Raw genomic sequence first — 13,321 nt, 5'->3', positions numbered from 1 at the left:
ATTTTATTTTCTCAATTTTATGAATAGCATTACACCAATAAAAATGTTTTCAAATGACTAATACAATATTGAAAGCAGTAAATGTGTACAAACATGCCAAGACGCCCACAGGCAGTGTAGGTTGGAACAGAAACTACTTTTTTTTATATATATATATAGTTCTAGTTCCTTGGATTGGAAATTAGAGACTCAAACTATTCTAATACATTATGAACCTTAAGAATGAGCATATACACAGTAGATGGGAAGCGTCATCCTGACAGAAGCATTAGTATCGCCATTTGGAAAATGAGCTAGTACTTGTCAGAAAGGGGGCCTGAATCCCAGTGTTTTTCCTTCATGTTCAGTGCTCTACTTATAGAAAATTTTAGATTTGTAATTCAGTCAAATGTAACTACAAATGCTAAAATGTATATACATAATTAATAGCATAGGATTATCTAGGGAAAATAAATTTTTTAGTGACTGAAAATACTATTTATCGGGAAAATGATTATCTAGCATGTGAAATTTAATCATCTGGCCAGAAACGAGGTCAAAACCTCAAACTTTTAATAGAAATACAAATAGAACACTAATCATCCTTTTCTGCTGTTTATCCAAATTTGAATGTACAATATAAGGAATAAAACAAAATGAAGTTGATTGCTAATTAGATGCCTCTGAATTCTTCCATTAGTCATACCTGCAACTTTTACTCTGAAGATAGAGCAATGATAAAGTATACTACATTAACAAAATTAAAAATCCATATCCTGTTCAAAACGGGTTATAAGTTTCAACGAGCCTAAAATGAAGAGAATATTTACTGCTAAGCACGGGTAGAAACCAAGACCTTTTGGATACTGATTGCAGAAATAGACCCAAGACGGCCCAGAGTCTGATAGATGTAGGAAAACTGGGACCAAGAACCCTCCATACAAAGGAAGAACCATGAGGTGAATTGTGTTTGACTGCTGGCTGGAATTCAGGATGTGTGAAGCTGTGGAAATGAGCAAAACAGCCAACCATCAGATATGGTTGAACTGTCCAAGAGCAAAAAGCCTAAGCCTACAATGTTCCCAATATTTCCCTGGAACATGAGCCAGGAGTACCCAGCATTAGAATTAATTGTAGCCCTGGGCCCTGGTAGAAGGCTTGGAATGGGACAGGTAAAGAGTTGAGGGGGGGAGACCCTTCCACTTAAGATGAGTCTACAAATAAACACAAAGTAGCTTCTGGTTAACTCAAAAAGGATTTATGAGGATAAGATTAACTTCAAGGAGCCAGCCTGTTGATATCTTTGAGTAATGATAGTGATAGAGGAAGTCTTTGACCACTGTTTTTTAAGTAATCATCAATCTTCAAGGTATTTAGAGCTTTCAGATCCTGTCACCATAGATTAATTCTTCTAGGATCTTGACTTTAGTTTGAAAAAATTACTTGTTTTCTTCTTTGTCTTCTTTAGTATAAAAATAGCCTATGGTTTTATGCATGCCAACCAAATTTAAATATCTTTTTTCAAATATCTTTCATCAAAACCAAAGGATATGTGAGAATTAAAGTAACATATCTACCCACTTTTTCAGAAAAATATGGGTTGGGATTGCTAAAATTTTGAAGTAGTTTCCTCATGTTCATTTCATTTGCCTGGCATAAATATGCTTGTGTTTATAAACGTAACCAATGTCTTGGCTTAAAATTTTGATAAATGGACTTTTAAAAAAAAAACTCCCTTTCAACTAAATATTCTGTCTTAACAGGGAGCAAACACAACCCATAATGATAAAATTTATGTTATGACATTAAAGTGTTTTTCTCATAAATATTTTGCTTTTGATCTCTCTACAAAGAAATGTTCCCAATCACATTGATGAATGTCTATCTTGGGGAGAAAGTATTCCAGCAGATAGACAAACCATGATGCAGGTCCTAGGAAAATCTGTATTTGAAATAAAATTTTTAAAAAACTTTACAGATATGGAAAAATTCAATTAGCATTCTGTTTTTTAAAAATAAATATCCAGGTGATCTTATTGAATAACTGAGGCCTAAAGATCTTGAGGGTGAATAACTTGACAGCTTTTGAGAGGCCATTGTGATTAGAGTCACCGTTGCTTACGTCAGCAGTGGCTTGGTTGGAAATACCCTCAGGAGACAAACTCTTCTCAGAGACTCAATAATATTAATAGGAGTGGAAACTTGACAGCTGAGTGAGGGTGGAAGGACCAGTTCTTCCCCTAATGTCTGGCGTGTAACTGCAACTCCTTCTTTACCTGGACTAAAACCTCTGAAAAGTAATAGGATCTATAAGTGCTGAATGATAATGTAGCTTGAAGTGAGGTCATACTCATTAGCATTTAACCATTTATGTTTTGTTTGATTGGGTATTCTATCTGTTTCCATCTATGAATCCATTTCATTCAAGTAGTCCTGATAAAGTAATCAGAGATAAAGTTAACTGCATTGATAATGAAGTCACCTGATAGGGAAGAAATGTAGTCCAGTGGTTGGAAGAGATATCTGTCCTCAGGGAAAGTTAATTTGGCCCAAGTTCCACTACCTACTAGCTAGCTGTGTGACACTGGGGGAGTCTCTCAACCACTCTGTTTTTACATTTATATATGGGAATAGAAACAGTACCTACTTTTTTAGGCTGTAAGGATTAAATAAATAATGGGTACAAAATGCTCAGGGCAGTGTCTGGTTCCTTGAGGTTTCCCAACTAATGTTATGCATTAGTACCCTACTGGAAGTAGGTGGCTTCCAACTCAGAGCAAAAATGGAACCCTGAATAGAAGAGTACCTGGAAGATAGAGCTGCTGGCATTGATAAAGTGGGAGGACATGTAGGATGCTTTGTGTGCTGGTTACAGAGTTGACTATGCTGTTTCCTCCTTGAGTGGCCATTGAAATTGGACTGTATTTTTTCCCATACTTTCCGATACATAATATAGTTTTGGTTTGTTTTTTTTTTTTTTTTTTTTTTTTTGTAACAAGTGAAAATGGAGGTGTTAAATCCTGGAAGTGTTGATTTAGGGTTTAAAAAAAAGTTACTTAAAAGGGAATATCCCTTAGAATAAGTTGACACATTCCTGTGTTTGCTAAAAATTTTCCTCCAGGCATATGGAAATTTTCCTGCGTAATAAATATAGTGTATATACTTACATTGTTTGTATTACTTAATCACTCATTACAATCTTTTTGAAAACATGCACAGATAAAGCCACAAGGATACAAAACTCATAGATAAATGAAAAGATAAAAGAACTTATTTAAGGACCATCTAATTTGTGAATTGCATATTTATCAGTAAAATATAGTTCCAATTAAAAAGTATTTTTCTTAAATTTTGTTAGACTAAGCCATACTGTTTTCTAGCACAGGTTTTCATTGGAATAGTTATAACCAAACCACCATTATAAATTTTAGATGACTAAATTGCTTCTCTGAGAATGTCACTAGGTTTATAACTACTGTCTTCATCTCCACGTAGCTATATTCTTCAGTGAATTTCACCATTAGTGACACATCATTATCTGCATAAGTTACCTGTGTATATTCACTAGCATATAGCTAGTGTTTAAGCATAATAAATCTTAGATAGAAAGATCAAACCCTTCCTCTGTCACTGCATCTTCACCCTGACAATGCCCCTTAAAGTTTATTAAATTAACTGAAACTTAAGCAAAGGCTATGTATTCTAACTATATAGAGAAAGAGTAAAATTCTCATTCCTCATCCTGTGCCCTCCGTGATTGGCTTGACTGACTTTTGCACTTAATTACTATTTTTTTAAGGAACCAAATACAGTAACCAATGTGTTGCTACCATACAAAACCAACCATAATGTGTTTAAAAAGTGCAGTATAGTGCCACTTGATTTTTATTACACTTTGAAAGGCAAATGAAGTAAATCAAGAAGAAACAAATATAAATGCAGTGCTGAAGTGAGGTCTAGCTTTTCAAACTGGCTTCCTATTAATCACAGGGCTGACCTTTTCATTAAGGGGCAGTTGCTGGAGTCACTGACACGGTTACAGCATTCATATGTGCGAACTGTACTCTGCGGTATTCATGTTCTGGGGAAGGCACAGTGAAATTAGATTCTCTCCCTGTAGGGGGTAGACACTGACCGCTATTCAGTGCCAACAATTGTCGGTTAAAGTATTTCTTGAAGAATGGCTTTTAAACTGCCTTTACTCCACCATCAGTAATGTCAAACGCAATTCTTAGAGAAATATATTTAACTAGCAGTAATTAATTAAACCTCTCATAGCAGCAACTTTATCCAAGCTAAATCATTTCTGAATATACACAAAGGAGTCATCAGGATTCTACCGTCATGGCTTTCAAACGATCAATTTCAATGTTGTCCGTCTATAATAGTTAGAAAACAAAACCAAAACATCGGCCAGTGGGGAATTGTTTAAACAATGCAACAGTGTTTTATCTAATTTCACCTGTCTATATACCCTGTATACGTGAATTGTCTTTTGGGATGTCAGCGATTCCAGACTAATTTTGCAAATTAAAAAATGCCTAAATAAAAATAAATAAATAAATAAGTAAAACCTCAAAATGCTACAAGTAGATGTGATGTGCTGACAGTTTTTATTTCATCCTTTGTTAACACGATCACCTTTGTGCAATATCTGATGCGTTGAATTTAGGAATCCTAATTGGAATCTTTGTCAGGGTATACATCCCATGTGTTTATTTCCTATGTGGAACATCAGACATTTGAACAGCAAACACATTCTTTCACGTTGGCTGACGTTCCACTTGAAAAAGTCCACCACAGTTAGCTTGTTAACACAATTCAGGATATATGGGGTAGTAATAAAAAGACTCCCCACAGCCAAGTAAAAATCAGAGTTGGGGGCTCAAGGAGCAGGGCTGTACTTAGATCAAATCTGAACTTCAGGTTCAAACATAGTTTAATGGTGAATCTAAAGTTGTAAATGCAAAGTAAACGCAATGTGAAGACTGCTTGAAACCAAGCATGAAAGACCAAAAAGTCAAAGTTGAGATTTCCTACATCTGGTTTTAATATCTTTTCCTATGCTATTAGACAAATGACCTTTTTGTTTTGTTTTGTTTGTTTCAAAAATTCATTATCATTGTCATGGCTGCTACAACCTAACACTGCTTTTAGAGATTTTAAGATCACTTCTTTGGTAAGAGACTGAGCTGTAGAATGGATTTGTTAAGCAAAAATTACAAGCACCCTCCCCACTAATGTACAATTAGTGATGTTAACAGTACAGTTACGTGTAAAAGTTAAAATCCATTTTCAAGAAGAGTATGCTTTTTAAAGATTTTTTTTTCTGTTATCAGAACTGTGACAAAATACTTGCCACCATCACTTTTGACAGCAATAAAGGACATTTCATCCAGAAAGAGTGGGTAATATGCTAGGCTACAGGATTGAATTAGCAATATTATTAGCACCACATTTTCGTTCTGATACCTTCTGAATGAGGAAGTCACTCACGGAGTCTAAGCTTCAGTGACAGTGCCAAGGCACTGTGCAAAACGAAACCAGAGGAAATCCACAGGGTTATCAACACAGGTTTTTTGCTAGTTCACTTTTGCACAGTCTTTAGAGGATTCCCTGAGAGTAAACATCCTTAATTAATTCCCAAGTAAAAGAAGGAAAGATAAATTTTCCACTTACTGCATTTGCTGTCCTTTGTCCACACGCTGAAGTAAAACGGGGTTCTGCTGTTCTTACCTAGCTCCAGGTTGCCCTCTGGGTTAGGCGTAAACGTGAGCAGCAAGAAGCACGTTGACTGTGTAACTGTCCGGGGAGCAGCCCATCGCGCTGCTGCCGGAGAGCCGGTCAGGACAAAGTGCTAAACTTCAGCATGAGAGCACGGCATCTATTACCCCCGAGGCTCTACCATTTCACCTACACCTGGGCGGATCTATCAAGCTTCATCTCTATTAGAGCTTTTTGACTCTGTGGTTTAAGAGGGAGGAGAAGAAAAAACTGAAGAAAAAAAAAGAGGCTTGCCGTTGTCACACTTGTTTCCTATTAAAGAGCCTTACGGTGGATTGAGTAATTGTGTACGAAGGTAGTCTGGCTGGCAGATGTGTGCAGCCCCAGCGGAGCACTAGATTCAAGGCAGATGGGTTGTACCAGGGCGCAAACAACATTGAGGGAGAGAGAGGCGTGATTAAAACAGCAGGCCTCTGTTTTATAGTGCTGGAAGTGGGGTAGCATGAAAGCTCCTGGGAACCAGAGTGCCCCAAACGGCATTGCTCTATAGCATGGAAAACAATAAATCCAATAAAAAAGAAAGATGTTCAGGCAACGAGAGTTATAGAGATATTTATAATATTCACTTTAACTATTAATGAAGGATTAAATGAAGCACCCCTCCCCCATATCCTAACTGAACTTAATTAAAACTACTCAATCATGGATCATAGTGGGTTATTGATAGTGTTAGTGTGATGGATTTGAAACAGATCCCTCATTCTGCTCTATAAGCCATGGTTATCTGTTTAATCTGAACTAAATTGCTTTAAGGAGATTTACGCTGTCAGACAGATTGACATCCTGCAATTGGGCATTTTTTAAAGATGTGGCTGAAGCCAATTGCTAGGAAAAAGTGTCCTTTTGCAGGTGTTTCTGCATACCACATATTATCCCAGGCACCCTAACCCATGGACACTATAGAGTTTTCTATGTCACCTCTCTTTAAGGATAAAAGCTGTATAAGTAATCAAAATGTATATAATTAACTTTCACAAATCAGAACTATTTGACATATTTTCTTACGTTGTTGAGAGCTACTTTCCTATATTGAATAGTGCAAAACAATTATTATTAGTGATGCGGATGGTCATAACTGAACAGTTGCTACATGCTAGAAATCATGCAAAGAGATCTCCATGCATCATCACTTCCAAGTCCTAGAAGGGCACTTCTTTTTTTCTTTCTTCTTCTTTTTTTTTTTTTTTTCCCAGACAGATGTGGAAGGAGTTAGAGAGGTTACTGTACCCAAGGTCACACATTTGTGTTATGATTCGGAGGCAAGATTCCACTGGACCTGACTCCAGCCCACTGATAGAAATTCTGATAGTTTTAAGGATCAATTAAGATAAGAATTGCCTAAGACATATATTTCACAAATAATTTATTGGCACATTTTTAATAATTAAATTATTGAGCAAATATTTCTTAATATCTCAAATTGGTTTGCAGCAAATCAGTGAAAGAAGGAAGAGTGGGACTGAAAATTAAGAATTTCCATCAATAAATAGATAAATAGTTCATCTCTATCATTCCATCCAAAACAAGAAAATCAGAATGAATGTGCTTCAGAATGTAAGAATAAATTTGAGAGAAGTATTAAAAGATGATAGAGAAATATAAGGTATGGTAAAAATGGGGACAGAATACAGAGAAAAAGATAGTAACAAAGAGTAGAGATAATAATACTGGAGGAAAAACAGGTTTTGATTTAAATGTAACCCAAGGGGCCAACGCAACTTGACGAGACCTAAATGGTTCACAACTACTGTTTGCGTAAAGCTGCAGTATGAGGAGAGGGCCTTTTAAACAATGTCTGGTTATTCTAGAGGGTATGTTTGTGTGTGAGTGCACATATGTTTGCAGGATATCTTAAAGACATTACAAGCATACATGGATATTCAAGTAAAAGAAAATACACTACTGGAAGAGTACAGAATTTCCTGTAGAAATATTGTATAGGAAAGACATTAATCTTAATTTCCTTTAACTGGATTTCAGTAAATTAAAGTAGATCTGTGACTACCTGAAATCTCTTTCATGAACTTCAGCCAAATGTTAGCATTTTCTGATTTCAAAACTTTTCATTGGAAAAACAAACAAAACTTCTACATTTTCATGGTTTCACATAAAATGCCGTGAATACTTTCCTGGTGACTTTTCTTCTATCTTGGCTAAATATGGGACATACTGAAAACATCCCAAGAAACAATGTCCTGGGGGAGTTTCCAGTCTAACTTACACACCAAAGTTTGGGTATGATTTGAAGAAGCACACAGACTTTATCTGTTGTTTTTTCACAACCCATCATATAAGCCTATTCTTAAGAAAGTCCTTTATAACAAATATTATCTAATTTGTGAACAAATGATCCAATGCTTGTTGTTTTTCTCTATTCTTTAGGAAGGTAAAAATCAGAATTTTCCCATCACCAAACCAGCTCATGGCTGATTTTCATCCCCACTTCTGTTGGGTTTATCACCGTCCCACATATACACAATCTTCACTTTAGTCAGCTCCCTGATGGTGACCATGGTCACGGTGTCTGTGAAGTTGTTATTAATAAGATTATTTGAATAAATTACAAATGAGATCTGTCATTTCCAATTCAGTATCAAAATATTTTGTTAAAATTATGTACAAATTTTTGTTTGATATATTCAAATCTTTAAAATATTTGATTTGAATTGTCACTGAAACCAAAAGTCATAGTATTTTTAATTATCTGGATCAAGATTTTATTCTTTTTTTAAACATGTGTCTCATTGGGTCAAGATTTCAAAACACAAATGGTAAATAGTTTGAGTTCCAACCTGCTTATTTCTGAGTTTAAGCTAATTAAAAAACCCCTGTGCTGTTCCCTCGTGACTAGCCAGAATTTCTGAAAAAAGTACATCAGCTCTTAAATGTAAATACACTTTATATGAATATCTTCAAAAATGTTTCATAACCTTCTGTTTTTCTGCCCCATGATTTCAATATTGGGCCTTGTTAACCTAAGAAGATAAAAGACACAGAGCTCATTAAAGCATGGGGCCCATAGTCTCTTCTAGACAGAATTGTTTTTTTTCCCCCACTGTGGTTTAGGTGGGTGCAATTTTTTGTAAGGTTAAGATGGCACAGAAAGTGTTACATTTTTCTTGATTCACCAACTCCAGAAGATGGGGAAAGTGTTAATTTTTTGGTTGCTGTTGATTCATCAGTTCTAAAATTCATCATAAGTGAGCAGGAAAAAAGTGTATGTCTCAAACCATTAGTATTCTTTTAACTTCATACTATTATAAAGCTATAGAATAAAATATCAGTAGGATAGCATTCATAGAACAGAGGAAATATTTCTATGAGCAGATTTGAAGAAGTATACAGAGATTTGTCAATTGAGTCTGAATAACCAAGAATCCAACAAACACTTAGGGGCAACTCCTTTTATGAGATAAGGCGTGATTTGTAGAATTCCATGATACAAAATATTCTTCCTCTTAGATCTTAAAATATCTTCCTTAAAATATGCTTCTGACCAAAGTGAACAACATTCTCACCAAAAAAATCTACTGTGGTAAAAAATAATGGTGATCTAAGGGGAGGATAAAAGTTACTACCCTAGAACATTTTCTTAATTTGTTCTCTATCCTCTGGATTAATTTAGGACATTTGCTGGTGGTCACTGAAAGGTTGGTACAGTACATCTTTCAAAAGACAAGCTGTATTACAGAAAAGGTTCCTTAAGGAATACAGAGAGCTTTGATGTGTCAAAAGTGGTACAGAAACCATCCAAAAGGCTCCAGATTGGCTGAGGGTCTAGACCATAAATCCATCTGAAGAGGTGAAGCCAAGAGAAGTTATTCTTGAAAAAAGATACATCTAAGTGAGGGCAAAATTAGGCAAAGGCTGGAAGTAGGGAACAGAGGGGCAGAGGGAAATTTAAATTAAAGGAAAGAGATCTAAAACAATAGTTCTACCAATTCTACTATTTCACTTGAGCTAATACTAGAAGATAGGCAAGTTAATTGGAGAGTACTTGTGGGTCAGTTAATCCAAATACTAAAAATGTACAATAAAAAAATAATGTTACCGCTGTTCAAGATTTGTCAGGCAATTTTTAATTCAGCTAAACAAATACTAGATATTTTATAGAAATTTTCACTGATGTAGACTTCCTAGAGAAGCAAAGCAAGGTGTAGCATCTAACCTCAAGACATTTTGCAAACTACTTTGGATGAAAATACACACACAAATAAATTAAATGAGACCTTATGATCAGAAAGAATGATACAGACAATACATTTAATAAAAGGTCCGAGAAAGGGGAGATCAGTGTGGGTTGCATGACTTCTGAGGTAGGCAAGGATATTACGCGGTTCGGAAATGATGACAAAAACAGTCTCTGTCAAACAGAGGGTTTGAGTTGGGGAATCAAGGAGAAGTTTGGGAGGGGCAAGGTTGTGCAGAACAAAGAAACATTGTTGGAAAGTTTCTGGTAAGTGCCTGGCATGATAGATACGTTTTGGAAAGATTAATTGGAAGGGATTAGAAAAACGCCAAGACAGACTTTGAGTCCACTGCAGTAACTCAGGCTCTGAGCTAAACTGCTCATTCCATCATCACCTTTCTCTCCGAGTGGGACTGTCCCTGTGGACTGACATGCTCTAGTCCCCTTACATTCCATTCCCATTTCTACCCCTTTGTTCACGCCATGTGCGAAGTGGTTCAGTGGAAGGTGCTGGATTTAAAAAGTTTTTGATTTAAATCCTAATTCCATTATTTAATAGCAACTTAACTTCCCCATAGCTCATTAAAAAAAAAAAAAAAAAAAAAAAGTTTCCAGACTCCTGTTTGTGTAAGTTAAGTGTGATGGGATCACTAACTGGAGCTTAAAACAATGGAATCAATATAAACTTAAGGTTGGGTAATCAATGGCCTTTTCCGTATCCTCAATTTCTAATATCACGACTGGATCCTAGTACAGATGTCACAAATATTTGTCAAATGTTTATATATCTTAGAATTTCTCAAAGTATTTATCAAAAACACAAAAAACCCACTTAATTTAATTTTTTAGGAATACCAAATGACAATTAGTACTAAAAACAAACAGAAACACTAGGATTCAAAAGGAATTTCAAAGCTAGAAGCAACAAAACTTCATAACTAATTAGAGATGAAGGAAGAGATTGAGTGAAAATTTACTCTGCGAGTAGCAGAAAATAATAGTGGATGAAACAAAACCAATATTTATTCAACATGTTTTCTTTGCTTAAAAGTAAGAGAAATCCAGAAATAGCATTTCCAAGTTATATGACATAATTTTCAAACAATCAGACAATCCAGTATTTTTCTTTTTGCTCTGTCATTCCTGGCTAATAGATGTCATTTTTAAGGTTACAAAGTAACTGCTGGAATTCTGGTCATTGTTTTTGGTAGTGACCTGAAGGAATGTAGGAAGGGCAACAAAGAACCCACACAGGTTGTTCAGCTCCTTTTAAAGGGCAAATCCAGAAGAGTCCACCCAGCAACCTTTGCTTATGTTTTGCCTTCTCAGCTGCAAGGAAGGGTTTATGTAGTCATTTTAACTACGTGAACTATAAATCAGGTGTCTATGACTGAGAATAGTAGGTAAATACTTTGAATGGGAAATTAAAACCTCTTCCTCACCAACTGAATTGAAGAATGGTATGTTGTAGAGGTAGAAATGTTGCGGGACGGAACCACTTTAAAACTTAAAAAATGGTAAAATGCATACATGATGAATTAGGATGTTATGTCTGTGAAGCTGCTGAAAAAGAAGTGCTACTGATCTATGTGGTGAATAATGAGAGTAATAAAGCAAATTAAGAACATCTAATTGATGAAATTAGGTCACTCAAGTCAAGGAGCTTCCAAACTTAACTTAGACCTGGTCATTTTAATAATACTATACAGAAATTATATAACTAGATATTTTAATAATTAGATATGCTTTAATATATAGACATACACATATAAATACATCTAGGTATATCCACTTGCCATTAAACTAAATATTGATTAAATTAAAAAATTTAGGATTCTGTTCAATATAATCTATACGATATTTATTTGACTGTATCAATCAATTCTATCAAAAAAATCAATTACACAGGTATTATACAACCTGATGTTTGCTTTTGAAGAGTATAATATTTAATAAGATATTTTATTGACACTTCACTCAAGTATTTTGCAGAAGAGGAGAGAACTGAAAGGTTATATTATTTGCAAATATTTTCTTTTATCCTGTGAGTTGTCTTTTCACTCTAATGATTGTCCTTTTATGCGCAAAATTTAAAATTTTGATGCTATCCAATTTAGTTATTTTTTTAATTTTGTCGCCTGGCCTTTTAGTGCAATATCCAAGAAATCTCTGCCAAATCCAATGTCATAAAGCTTTCCTTCTATGTTTTCTTCTAGGAGTTTTACAGTTTACTCTTACATTTGGATTTTTGACCCACTGGGGTTTAATTTTTGTATATGGTTTTGGATAAGGGTTCAACGTTTTTCCTTTACATGTAGATATTCAGTTTTTCCAATACCATTTGTTGAAAAGACTCTTACTTTCCCCACTGAATAATCTTGACACCCTTGTTGAAAATCATTTGATGATATTTGTGAGGGTTTATTTCTGGATTCTGTATGTCTGTTTTGATACCAGTATACACTGTTTTGATTTCTGTAGCCTTGTAAAGGGTTTTAAAAGCAGGAAGTGTGAGACCACTAATTTTGTTCTTCTGAAAGATAGTTTAGGTTAACTGGAGCCCCTTGAGACTCCATATGAATTTTAGGACTGATTTTTCTGTTTCTTCAAAAAACATGATTGGGATTTTGATACAGATTGCAAGATCTGTCAATTGCTTTGGACTGACATATTAACAGTACTAAGTTTTCCAGTCCATGAATATAAGATGGCTTTCCATTTATCAGTGTCTAATTACTTTCAGCAATGTTTTGTAGTTTTCAGTGCACAAATCTTTTGCCTTCCTGCTTAAGTTTATTTCTAAATATTTAATTCTTTAAATGCTATTGCAAGTTAAACTGAAAAAAATTAAGTATAATGATTACAGAACCTATTGAAAACCCTGATAGTCTCTCTTCTTCTCAATCCCACACTCCTTTTCTCTCACCAACATCACTACATACCATGAATTTGGCATTTTAGATTTAAAATGCAATTGAATTAATTTACATTAATTACATACTTCGAGTTTTTAAGTTTACTTGGTAAAACTCAACACTATACTTTTCAGATTGATGGGGCTACAAATAAATTGAGCTCATTATTTAATCACTATTATAAGTTTAGCATATGATTCATATAATTTATATATGCATTTAAACAATTCATTTAAATTGTTCCAGTTTTTCACTTTTATGAAATAACTAAGTACTTAGTTTGTGTTAGCTTTGTTTTTAGCATTTGTAATGAGTTGAAAAGCGTCCCCCCAAAATTCATGATCACCAGGAACCTCAGAATGTAAATTATTTGGATATAAAGCCTTTGCATATTAATTAAGCTAAGGATCCTGAAATGAGATTATCCTGAATTTAGGGAAGGCCCTAAAATCCG

The 13,321-nt window shown here is 34.8% G+C and overlaps 1 protein-coding gene across 2 annotated transcripts in view; it reads right to left on the bottom strand.

Moving 5' to 3' along the window:
• Positions 1 to 5,895, bottom strand: part of SEMA3A (semaphorin 3A) — a 434,105-nt gene extending 428,210 nt beyond the window's left edge. For both annotated transcript variants that reach the window (XM_032484103.1, XM_032484104.1), the window contains exon 1: positions 5,659 to 5,895. The gene's annotated coding sequence lies outside the window, so the exon portion shown is untranslated. The remainder of the gene's footprint in view (positions 1 to 5,658) is intronic.
• Between the last annotated feature and the right edge of the window lie 7,426 nt (positions 5,896 to 13,321).

The sequence above is a fragment of the Camelus ferus genome, chromosome 7 (assembly GCF_009834535.1).
Source record: "Camelus ferus isolate YT-003-E chromosome 7, BCGSAC_Cfer_1.0, whole genome shotgun sequence".
Lineage (NCBI taxonomy): Eukaryota > Metazoa > Chordata > Mammalia > Artiodactyla > Camelidae > Camelus > Camelus ferus.
The sequence above is the reverse complement of the archived record's forward strand: the minus strand, read 5'-3'. Positions and strand labels throughout refer to the sequence as shown.